Below are 13,154 nucleotides of genomic sequence, written 5' to 3'. Positions count from 1 at the left end.
CCTGAGCAAGATGCACATGCAGTGACAAAGAAGGGGATGACTCTCCAAAAGTCAGGCTGCTCTCAGGCAGTCATGCAGGCTGCCAGTATGAATGATGGAAATGAGAACATCGCCTCTACAGATTCGCTTTTACATAAAATCTTAGAAGAGCTCAAAATGATGAAGTCTCTCAAGCGGAGGCTAGTAGAAAGACTGAAGTACAGCTGAATCTTATTAATCAGAATATGCTGAATTCATCAACAAAACTTTCTGAGGTCGAACAGTGAGTTTCTGATATAGAGAAATTAAAACCACAATAGGAAGCCTCCATTTCTAAACTCCAAGCTGAGTTAACGGATCTGCAGATAAAAATCGACGATGCTAGGAGGTGGGGAGCAACCGCCGTGCCGACAGTCAGACGAGAGGAAAACTGACTTAGATCGGTGCTGGCAGGCAGAACAAACGGTATGCAAGAGTAGAGGGTGCCTTTAGGAAATGGGAGAAGATATGGGGACATGGCAGACTTCGAGGGATTTATAGTGGGCATAATGTAGGCCACATTTTGTCACTGTATTCTGTAGTTGCTATTGTAAATGACTATGTACTATTTGTTTAAAAGAACAAGAAGGGATGTCAGTCCAATATAACTGTTTCTTAACTGCATAATCGACGATGCTGAAAATAGGTCACGTCGGGCAAACCTGATGTTTACCGGAATTCCTGAAGGATGTGAAAATGGTCAAACCGTTGGTAGCCTCATCTCTGATCTTGTAAAAAAACAGTATGTGTATCCAGCAGCAGAATCTTGAGATTTAGATTTACCTACAAAGGCTCATAGCGTGCCGGCCATTCAAATGCCTGGTTCTAAGTATCCTCGGACAGTAATTGTAAACTTCGAGGATTATCAGATTAAGGAGCAGATCCTTACCAATGCTATAAAGAATACATCTTTTCAGATTCCAGGGGACTTTACTTTCAGGATTTTTTCTGCTCCGTCAGCCCGCTGTAGAAAAGAATTTAAGAGCTTCATTAGTAGCTTTCAGCAAGCGGGGGCACCTGCGGGAATTCTACAACAATCAAAGCTTATAGTTCTTTTAAAGGGTCGGGCTGACATTTTTCATTCCATAGAACAGGCCCACGACTTCTTGCAGTCAATTCATCAGTCAGGGCAGAAAGCCGGGGGCAGTAATTCGAGCTCTTGTACTAATTATTGACTGTAGGAAAATGATTGCAGAAGTAAGAATGTCTTAACGTAGCTGTACCTTGGATTCTGAGACTTTTTTGAGAAAAGTATGGGTGAAATTTTTGGGGGGGAGGTCTCATTTCTTTTCTTTGATGCTCCAATCGATCTCTCTGTGCCATGTTAAGGCACCACATTATGGTTCGGAGGGGGGGTTGGTGAGTTTTAGAGTTTGGGGGCAGGTCAAGAACACACTTGTGGCGGGTCAGGCGCCAGGGAATCGGGGGTAGGGAGAGGGGATTTAGGGGTCAAGGGGGGAATATATTTTTTTTACTTATCGACCCTTAAACTCAACCACCAATACACGCTAAATATGCCCTTATCACCCAATACCCCTACCCACCTAAACTCACCCTTGCCACCCAATACTCTTACCCTAAATCTTAAAAACACCCTTACCTCCCAAATACCCTTCCCCACCCTAAGAAAACCCTTGCCATCTAAATACCCTTACGCACCCTAAACCACCCTTACCACCCAAATATCCTTACCCACCCTAAACCTTAAAAATACCCTTGCCACCCACAACGCTTACCCACCCTAAAAATACCCTTGCCAACCAAACACCTTTACTCACCCTAAACCCTAAAAATACCCTAGTCACTCAATCTCACCCACCTCTAAATCCTAAAAACGCCCTTTAACTAATTATATAATACTGGCAGTTGGTAGTTATAATTAGGTCTGTTTTTCCATAGATGGGCCGTTTTTTGGTTTGCTAATAACTTTAATCTTGTTTGACAAATCTTCACGAAACATTCCAAATCAAAAGTTAATCCACCTCAGCTGCTTCATGGAAGGTTTTTGGGGTCATCCATCCAGTGGGGGTCAAGAAAAAATGCGGGTCCCAAAACGGTAAAATCTCCATGCATTTTCTATAGACTTCTTTAGGAGAGGATATAGAAAAAAAAATTGAACACAATTACACCGAAGTTGGTGGGAAGCTAGATCTTGGTCAGCAGATTGTACTTTTGGTGTAAATCCATTCAATAGTTTTTGAGATATTAAGGGTAAAATATAATTGTATATTTTGGCAATTGGCCTCGCGAGAGGCCCACAATCCTCCCCCGAGAGCGCAAAACCAAAAATGGAGCCATGTGATTAGTTGAGAGGCCCATTTTTCCCGTGAGCTTTCACGCTCTCGTGGGACCAATTGGCTGGCTGTTGGAAATGTTAGGAATTAAATGGTCGCCATTACTGTTTACTGTGAAAAATTGGAGGTGTAATCGAAATGAAATACAAAAGCTATATAAGGGGGGGTTGCAGAAAGACATGCTGTCCTCCCAGATTTAGAGAGGAGGTGTCTAAGGGATAACTACTGTGAAGATAAGAAGTGTATATTGTTTTTAAGACATTTTTACGATCAGGCAGGATCTCAAATAGTAAAATCTACACTCCATTAGTAGGAATGCAGATTGTGGTGGTTGATTTTGAAAGAAAGTGTGTAAGAGATAAGTACTGTGATGAGTAGATGGTTAATTCTTATTTCCCAGAAAAAAGGTACGATCCCATGAGACTCTTGAGGGATCGTGAACAGTAAAAAGGAATAGATGATCTTTGAATACACTGTGCCATAAACACTTGTTACTTTATCAAGGAGTCTTACCGGAGATGGTGTTTATCAGACTCTACTATTTATTCTCATTGGTTTGTGAAGAGTTGTCAGTAGCGTTAAAGCCCATCCAAAAACCCTACTATGCGTACCCATTACCTGAGATAGAAGTCTGAAAGGAGAGCTCAGTTCCTCCCCAAACCCTACCACACACACCGGTCATCTGAGAGAGAGGTCTGAAAGGAGAAGCCAGTATCTCTCCACACCCTACTACGCACACCCATAATTACAGAGAGCGGTCTCAGCAATGAGGCCAGCCCCTCAACACATGTTATGCGCATTCATCATCTGAGAGAGAGGTCTAAAAGGAGAGGCCAGTCCCTCCACTCACCCTACTACGAACACCTGTCATCAAAGAGAGGTCTAAAAGTAGAGGGCAGTCCCTCCCCACACCCTACAATGCACATCTATCATTACATAGAGGGGTCTGAGCAGAGAGGCCAGCCCCTCCACACACCATACTATGCCCATCTGACACCTGAAAGGGACCCACGTCTGGGCATACCCTGCCAACTTAGTGCGAACAAAGCAAACACAAGGAGATGATGGACTGAGCGCTGAAACTTTTCAGACACTCACCCCCAGTCACAGATCTGGGTTGGATCCATCATCATTCTTTAGTTCACTTCGCCACATCAGTTCAGACCCAGCTATATGCAAATCAGTCTTGACCCTGTGCCTCATGGGAACAATCCAGCCCGGACTGCCAAGCCAAGTCTTCCCTGAACCGGAAATAAGCATCCTGGGACCGGTTTCTGGGTAACACCCTTCATCAGCCAGGCTAGCTTGAATCCAGTGGCAAAGTGAGCAAGGGACCCACGTCTGGGCATACCCTGCCAACTTAGGGTGAACAAAGCAAACACAAGGAAATGATGGACGGAGCGCTGAAACTTTTCAGACACTCACCCCCAGTCACACATCTGGGTTGAATCCATCATCATTATTTAGCTCACTTCGTCACATTAGTTCAGACCCAGCTATATGCAAATCAGCCTTGACCCTGTGCCTCATGGGAACAGTCCAGCCTGAACTGCCAAGTTGGCAGGGTATGCCCAGATGTGGGTCCCTTGCTCACTTTGCAACTGGATTCAAGCTAGCCAGGCTGATGAAGGGTGTTATCCAGAAACCGGTCCCAGGATGCTTATTTCCGGTCCAGTGAAGACATGGCTTGGCAGTTCGGGCTGGCTTGGCAGTTCGGGCTGGACTGAACCCCGAGGACACTCAGCATCCAAGGGGACTTCATCACTGCGCCAGAAGGCGCATTTTCAGGGCAGTGGAGAAAGGGGGTCGGGCCTCCGACGACTTGCCGGTCTGCATTTGGGCTTTTTTTTAATGGGAGGAAGGCCTCGTGGCCCCCCTTCACCGGACCAATTTTGGCCCCGGGAACCCCATTCACCGGTCCCGGCCTTTTTATTTATTTTTTCACCTAATGGGAGGGGGGTGGGGTTGCGCACTCCCCTCCTGGGCTGAGTTTGTCCCACGGCCCCCATCCAGAGGGGCCAAGCCTGTATTGTGGGTGTCCTGGTCCCACCCAGGGCATCCACTTGTCACTTTTGGGGACTGCAGGGGAAGCCTCAAGGGCTCGCCATCCCTGTCCGCTCCCCACCTCCTGCGGGAGCATGCACTGCTTTTACACATAGGGAGCTGCTAACATGCAGCTCCCTGTGTGTAAAAGCAAATTGTGCTCTCTGCTTTGAGTAAGCGAGAAAAAAATGCTTCTGTTTGCTCAAAGCGGAGCACTGTTTGCTATGGCTTGGCGGGAGCACCATAGAAAGCTGCAGTGTCCCGGGGGCGGGCACCCTGGGACATTGCATGAGTGAGCCTTGGCAGGTGGCGGTCCCCAGGGCCAGGTATGGCTCCTGAAGGGCGGCACACAGTCCCCTTCCTTTGATTGAAGTTGCCCAGGAGAGGTGGTGGTGGTGGTCCCCGGGTCTGCGGGTGGGTCTGCTCACCCCTGCATTACTTTTTCATTAAAGCCCCAGGGAGTTGGCAGTCCCAGGGGCTACGGTCTGTCCTATGTGGAAAGAGGTAACCACTTTGGGAAGGAAAGAAGGCCTAGTGCAAGGACACCTTTGTCCGGATAAACAGCCAGGAAAGGAGGTTTTGAAGAAAGAGCCTGAAGCTCACTCACTATGCGAGCAGAGGTGATGGCGACCAGAAAGGCAGTTTTAAGTGTCAGAAGTCTGAGAGGACAGTTATGTAGAGGCTCGAAAGGAGCGCACATAAGATAGGTCAGAACTAGGTTCAAGTCCCACTGGAGCATTATGAAAGGAATTGGAGGATACAAGTGAGTAATGCCCTTAAGGAAGCGATTTACAATATGGGACTTGAAAAGAGAAGGCTGGTCAGGAAGCCAAAGAAAGGCCGAAAGATAGCCTTTTAGAGTGCCCAGAGCAGAGCCCTGCTGGGCAAAAGAAAGAATAAAGAGGAGATCTCTGAAAGGGGAGCAGAAAGGGGATCTACAGCCTTTGCGGCGCACCATGCCACAAACTTGTTCCATCTACAGGCGTATACCGTTTTGGTGGAGGGATGCCTAGCTGCCAAGATAACGTTACAGACTTCGGGAGGAAGGTCGAAAGCTGTCAGCTGTCGCCGCTCAATCTCCACGCAAAGAGATGGAGGCTGGACATGTGTGGGTGGAGAACTGTCCACTGCTGCTGCGACAGAAGATGCTCCCGAAGAGGCAGTCTGATTCGATGATCGATGGCAAGAGCTCGGGATACCAGACTCTTCGTGCCCAATCCGGAGCCACAAGAATGACTTGGGCCCAGTCACGCTTGATCTTCAGCACTCTGGTTAGAAGTGGTATAGGCGCAAAGGCGTATAGAAGACCGCAACTCCACTCGTGACGAAAAGCGTTGCTGAGCGAATGCCGCCTTGAAAATTCCAACACGCAGAACTGCTGACATAGCACGTTCTCTTCGGTGGTGAATAGATCTAACCAAGGCTCTCCCCACCGCTGAAAGAGACCTTGCACCACCTCCGAGTGAAGACACCATTCGTGATCCATCATGCACTGGCGGCTGAGTTTGTCCGCCCTGGCGTTCTGAAAACCTGCCAGGTGTTGAACCACCAGGGACATGCCCTGATGTTCCAGCCACTTCCAGAGACAAAGTGCCTCCTGACATAGGGTCTGTCTATGACCCCACCCCGCCCTGTTTGTTGCAGTACCACATGGCGGTGGTGTTATCCGTGAACACCTGCCCTACTCTCCCTTTGACAGAAGGAAGGAAGGCATTCAGTGCAAGATGGATCGCCCGAAGCTCCAGAAGGATGATATGGAGCCAGAGTCTCTGATCTCTGCCTCTCCCATGTGGCCGCCCCACCCCAGAAGAGATGCATCTGTCACTACTGTGAACTCTGGCTGGGGAAGGGAGAGAGACCTGCCGTTGACCCAATGCTGGTTCATTAGCCACCACTGCAATTGGTTTGCAGTGCCTGCCGAGGTCTGGACGCAATCGGAAAGATTCCCCTGAATCTGTGCCCACTCGAACTTCAGGTCCCACTGCAGAGCCTGCATATGCCACCTGGCATAGTCCACCAGCAGGAGGCCATAAGGCCCAGTAGCCTCAGGGTCACTCTGAGCAAAACCCGGGAGGCTGAAAGATCGGAATCATAGCCCGAATATCGCGAACTTGCTGCTCGGGAGGATAAGCCCGAAACTACGCTGTGTCCAGAACTCCTCCGATGAAAAGGAGCTTCTCAGAGGAAATCAGGTGTGACTTCGGCACGTTGATGGTGAACCCCAGTGAATGCAGAAGGTAGGCCGTAGTCTGGAGGTGGGAGAAAGCCTGGGGCGAGCCCGCCTTCAACAGCCAGTCATTGAGATAGGGGATGACGGGAACCCCTGATCTGCGCAGATGAGCTGCGACTACCGCCATCACTTTCGTGAACACCTTAGGGGCGCTGGTAAGGCCAAATGGGAGCACAGTAAACTGAAAGTGCTCGTGGCCTACCGTGAACTGTAGTTAACGCCGATGGGCCAGCATTACAGGGATGTGAAAATAAGCGTCCTGCAAGTCCAACGCTACCATTCAGTCTCCAGGGTCGAGGGCAGACAGGAACTGAGCCAGTGTCAACATTTCGAACTTCTCCTTCGGAGGAAGCAGTTGACGTTCCTGAGATCCAAGATAGGACGCAGGCCCTTGTCCTTTTTGGGTACGCTCTGAATTAGTCCCCTCCGTCCATTCATTCTGCATTTTGATTCATTCTGTTTTTAAAAAAAAGAAAATATTCTTTTTTGATTTGGGAATTGTGTTTTGCTTGAATGTAATCATTTTATAAAACATTTTTGTGTTATGATACCAAACTTCCGGCTAAAATCAGAAAAAAACATTGTGTATTTTGGTATCTCTTTATTGTGTATTCTGGTATCCCCCTATCTGAAATTATTGTTTTTGTCCACGGACATGCAGTGAGAGGGGACTCAGTGCGTATTATGCTGCTTTTGTATATATGCGATGTATGTATTGGTAATTTTGCGTGAGTATGCTGTGGGTATACAAGTGATTGTATGCTGATGAATGAACTGTTTTGTTAATGGGATCCGATGAATTTCACTGAAACTGTATAGTCACGATTTTTTCCTTATGAATGGATTATTGTTTATGTACAGAAAAGTCAGAAAATAATAAATTAGTCAATGACTATGCTTCTCTGAATACTGTTATTGATTGCGGTGACTTAGCAAGAGCGGTTAACGTAAATAGGTGACTTAAAGCACCCTTAGAATTGATACAGGTAGAGTCTCTCTTTGGTCTAGTTTGATTGCCTTTTTGGGTACCAGAAAGTAGTGGGAATAACAACCACGACCTACTTCTGGGGCAGGAACTCGCTCGATGGCTCACTTGGCCGAGAGAGCCTTAACTTCCTGTTGGAGAAGGGCCAAGTGATCTTCTGAAATGCAATGGAATTGAGGCGGCATGGATGAAGGGGTAGTCTCGAAGGGGAGAGAGTAGCCCCTTTGGACTATCTGCATAACCCACGTGTCCGAAGTGATATTGAGCAAGTGGGGGAGGTGATGGCGAATCCTGCCGCCCACTGGTGAATGGTGGCTCTGCAAGGTCGGACTAGGAGGTTCTGGAGGCTGCTGCAGAGGGGGCTCTGGTGGACTGGTCTGCCCGCTGGCCCCCAGACCCACGACAGTGGGTCCCACGTCCCCAGCCGCGCAGAAGCTGGACAGCTTGCGCAGGCCTGTGGGTGGGACATGGCAGGGCACCCCTTCCATAGCCACGAAAGGGGCGAAAAGCAGACTGCGCTGGGCGGGAGCTGGAAGCGAGGCCCAAGGATCTGGCCGTAGCCTTGGAGTCCTTAAAGCGCTAGAGCACGTCGTCTGCCTTGTTGCCAAACAAGCGACGGCCATCAAAGGGCATGTCCAAAAGTGTAGCTTGGACATCACCCGAAAAGCAAGTGGACCTCAGCCAGGCGTAGCGTCTCAGGGCTACTGACATTGAAATCGTCCTGCCTAGCGAGTCAGCAGTGTCCAGCTCACATCTTATGGAGAACTTCGCTGCATCTCTCCCTTCGGCAACTGCACGGGAGAGCACGGCCCGGGCCTCCTCCGGCCACTGTGGCAGCACCCGCGCAACCGTGTCCCACACCGAGTGAGAGTAACAGCCCAAGAGACCTGCTGTGTTCACCGACCGCAGTCCTAAGCTGGAGGAAGAAAACATCATCTTCCCAAGGTGGTCCAGCTTCTTGGATTACCTATCAGGTGGTGCAGTAGGGAATGTGCCCTTGCAAGTCAAGGCTTGGACCCATCTCAGGGGTGGGGTGTTGGGAGAGGAAAATGGGGTTGCCCGGGGATGGGCGGTGGCATCGGGCAATCATCCTATCCACAAGAGCCCCTGTGATGGGCTTGGACCAAGTGCACATAAGGATGTCCGTGAGGGCCTCATTGAACGGCAGCAGGGGCTCCGAGGAGGCCGCTGCCAGTTGAAGCACCTCAGTCAGGAGGTTAGTCCTGACAGCCACCGTAGGAAGCTCAAGGTTTAAGTCCTCAGCCGCCCTACGCAACATCCCTGCATATGATGAACCCTCCTCCGTTGCCACAGTAGGGGGAGATAGCATGCCAAGGTCTGGGGAGGTGTCCAGACCACTGGCCCCACCCAACTCCAGTCCGGTTCTTCTAACTGGTCTGCTAGAGAGTCCACAGACCCCTCCCAGTCCTCCTCACCCTCCTTTGGTAGCCACTCAGGGCGATAGGGAACACCAGGGGAGAACTGTGGTACAAAAGTACCGGTCGGTGCTGGACCCGCTTGGTCGACGCCGGTCCCGCTCCGTGTCCACATCGAGGGGGAGGCTATGGTCGACGTCGGCTAGGGTCACAACCGGCGTCCGAGGGGGCAGAGGTGTCGCCACTGGATTCGGAGCCGGAGGTATCATGAGGTTGACCGGCGCCGATCCGGATCCAGGCTTGGATCCCAGGGAGCCCTGCGGTGGCAGAGCCGAAGCCACCAGCATCGAAGGCCTAGAGCCCCCAGCCGAGTCCGTGGGGCCTGAAGGTGCGTCAGCTGAGTCAGACTGCCTAAAGATCGAGTGGAGAGCTTCGTAAAAACTGCAAAGTTGGGCAGAGGTCGCCCCGGCTCCCGGAAAAGGAGGGAAGCTCGGGGTCGACCCATCAAGCTCTATGGATGGAGCCGGACGGCTACCTTCCGCAACCCTCACTGCGTCGGCCGACGGACGGGGAGAACACGAAGAGCGACGGTGCTTCTTCGCCTTCTTTTTGTGCTTTGACTTACCGGAAGACGAAGACTTCGGCGACGAGTGGTGGTGATGGCTCCGCGACCTCCCTCTCGACCGGGACATCGAGCGGCACGGAGCAGATTGCCAGGCCTAAAGGAGCTTTTGGGACCGCTCCCACAAAGACTTCGGGTTGATGGCCCGGCAGTCAGAGCACGACTTCGGGTCATGGCCGCGCTACAAACACCAAAGGCACACAAGGTGCGGGTCCATAACTGACATCAATTTGCGACCAGAATCGCAAGCCTTGAAGCCGGTTTGAGGAAGGGACACCAGGAGTTGAACGCCTCGAAAAGATGTTGAGAAAAAGTCGCAAAAAGAGAGTCAAAAGTGACTCGAGGTACTGCTCTCTCCAGATCTGCGAAGGCTGGCGCGGAAAAAGAAAGAAAGAAAGAACTGACGTCGGCGCGCATGGACGGTGTCTAAGTCGATACAGCGACGTCATTTCGTCGACCACGACGCCAACGACGAACGCGCAGTCGACCGATGCCACCTACCAACGCGCAGGGGTACTGCTGAAGAAAAATTCCCCAGATCCAGTCTGATGCCTGGGGGTAATTCTAAGGTGAGGAATCCATAACTAATTGTCTCTTTCAGATACTATTAACACAGCAGCTGAAACAAAAAGGGGACGTTTTTTTTAATGTTTCGTGAAGATTTGGCAAGCTGCACCAAAGTTAATGGCAAAACAAAAAACGCTTTTCCTATGGAAACTTTCGTCCTAACTATTACTACCTAATGACAACCACAGTAGGTAATATATATATACATATACACACCTGTGGAATACTTACATTTTCGTTTTAAAGGCGAGTGTGGCAAAGGCATATGAGTGTTAAAAATGTGTGTGATAAAGGCAAATGCATGGTAATGGATGTGTGGCAAAGGTATTGCATTGTAAAGGTTGCTTACCGCAAACTTCTGTCATGCAATAGATCCCATGCGTTATAATGACTCCCACCTCCGCATTACGGCTGGGTCAAAGCCTAGTTGAGTTCAGAACTCCACTGACTATGAATGGAGCATTTCATAGCGGTCTTGATACATGAGTTCACTGGGTAGGTTTGACCCGCAAAATAGAGACAGTAAGTTATGTCTCAAGGCAGGTGTAAGCTTTCATCCACATGGTACAGTGAAGCTATCTGGTGTTCAGGGAAGAGTACTATCCTAACACGCCCCCGCTCAGGAGGGCGTCCTTGTTCCTTATTCCATGCATGCAAAAACCCAACCCACATTGGAGACGTCCACAGCAGTAATCAGAAGCAGAATCCTGAAAACAATAATTACCGATTTTTTCCTTATTCCGTCCACCATTATACCATGAGCAAGTCAGCTGAAATGAGGAGTTGATTTCATGTGTGTATCAAGCTCTCCTCATTGATCTAGGAAAGACTTGGCACTAGAATGAAGGCACAGAAAGCCCCACACAGAGGAAACCCATTCATCTGTCTGCCTAGTCTAAACGTCACATATCACAGTGGAAAACCACAGGCACACACAGCAGATCGTTTATAGAGACAGCACAGAGGTGAGCATATGAATAAGCAAACAAGGCACTCAACCGAAAGCTGAAGAGAATTTGACAGCAATTTCCTACGAGTTAATTTTAGCAGTGAATTGCCATTTGCGTCCTACAGGGCTGAAATGATTTGAATGACGCATTCAGACTAATAAAAAGAAAAGTAAATATAGGGTATTTATTTTTATGCCACTGGCCTGCTCGAACAAATAGTAGCATCTGAGTTAAACCTTGCTTGCAGATACCGTGCCCATAGAACTGTAAGGCTGCCCGGGGGGGGGTCGCGCAGCGGCCCGCCCCTTGGAGGGCGGCCGCCTTAGTGCCACAGGAAGGCACAGGGGTGGGAGGTCGAGTCCCTGGGCTAGTCCGGGGGAGACCCCAACAGATAGCTGTTTCCGGCGAGGGCGGGCAGGAGACAGGGGTACTTATATCTGTCTCCGCCCCCTCCTCGCCCTCTTGTCCGCTCGTTCGCCTTGGCGCCGGTCGTTCCCCTGGGTCTCGCGGCGGGTTTATCCTTGTGATCCCGGTTATCCCGGTAAGTGTTGGTGATTGATTGAAGCGAGAGTCTCTGTGGAGCGGCGGGTGATCTTGGTGCCATTGCGTGGCCGGGAGGGCCCGGATCGGTGCTTTTATTAAGGCATTCGTGGCTGCGGGGCTGTAGCTCAAGGTTAGAGCGCATGCGGTGCATGCCTGTGGCCCCAGGTTCGATTCTCCGGGATCTCCGCTTCTGTCACAGTGCTGCCGACCTCGGAGCAGGGGACCAGGGTGCGAGAGTCGGAATTGTCTTTTTGAGAGCACGGGTGTCATTATGCCAGGGGGTGTAGCCCAGTGGTAGAGCGCAGGGATTGCGTGGAGGAGGCCCCGGAAGGGCTGGATTTAGGACGGTGCGACCGTGGTGCTATCTTCTTGTGGGCGCCGGGTTTGGATGTTTATTAGGCTTTTGAAGCACCGGATGCTGCGTTTCTTTCAGATCTCACATGTGGGTCAAGTTACTCGTGTGACTAATTTCCTCCTGGAGAGATCAGCATTTTGTAGAGTTGAGGTTGAGACTAACGGGAAGTTAGTGCAGAGGGTAGGTGTTCCTGCTGCTAAGAACGTGTGCCAAGTAGATTACAGAGTGCGTTTGATGTAAATAGGTCAGCAGGTTGCTGTTTTCAAAGGAGGCACACCTTTTTACTCACAAGTTACAACTTGAAGTACGTTATTCAATAACTGCATGCACACCGCCAAGCATACATTAAGAGAACATTGTTTATTTTGCAAAAAGGGCTAATTTTGGGAGGCGGGAGCTTGCATAGCGCGCGTTTGACCCGAATCGGGCAGCATAGCGCTTTCTTGCACCAGTTGCCTCACATGCTGGCATGTACGGATAGTGTTGGATGAAAGGAGAGAAGGTTAGCACTTCCCTTGACAAGGATGGAAGGGGTGTCCGAGTGGCCTTTACAACACATGCACGGTTAAGGCACCGTTACTTACTTACTGGCGTCTAAACCATGTCAGGCATGATGCGCGTTTTAGTAATACAGTGCAGCAACGCATGATTAAGAAAGGAAGTTGCGCAATTGGTTTGTCGAGGAGAGGATGTGGACCGTCGGCTACGCTGCGGCGAGGTCGCGTACACGTGAGAAGTCCCTGGGTGTGGAATGCGGGTGGCTTTGATCTGGGGAGTCCAGGTTCGGGCCTCAGCGTGGGCATTGTAGGGAGAGGCGGTGTGGCCTCAGGCACGCGCGCGCTGTCGCAGGCTGGTCTTTGTTTTCCCCGCGCGTGAATGTGGATGTAAGGCGGCGCCACGTGGGGCCCCCCCTTTACCGTGGGGCCAAGTTCTCGCTATATATATATATAATGTGCACACCGGAGCAGAGTATCAGCCAGGGGAGGTGAGGGGCATTTGTCTGATAGTGCTATGTGGGCACGGTGTCCTGTAGGGCAGAGTATGCACTATGTAGGCTTGCGTCATTTTGGTGTGTCCCCTTGCGGCGGAGCGGGTGCTATGTGTAGCGCGCGGATGCCGATTGGACTTGGGCGGGCTAGCGCGATGTCATAATAACCTCAAGGGAAGAAAG

At 50.4% G+C, this 13,154-nt stretch overlaps 1 non-coding gene across 1 annotated transcript; it reads left to right on the top strand.

The window, feature by feature from the left end:
• The first annotated feature begins 12,463 nt into the window (after positions 1-12,463).
• On the top strand, positions 12,464-12,588 carry LOC146868425 (U6atac minor spliceosomal RNA). The gene has a single exon (XR_014968954.1). It is a non-coding gene; the product is annotated as a U6atac minor spliceosomal RNA (small nuclear RNA).
• Positions 12,589-13,154: the final 566 nt, after the last annotated feature.

Source organism: Triturus cristatus, chromosome 1_2, assembly GCF_964204655.1.
Source record: "Triturus cristatus chromosome 1_2, aTriCri1.1, whole genome shotgun sequence".
NCBI lineage: Eukaryota > Metazoa > Chordata > Amphibia > Caudata > Salamandridae > Triturus > Triturus cristatus.
Note: the sequence above shows the minus strand (reverse complement) of the source record. Positions and strands in the feature narration are given on the sequence as shown.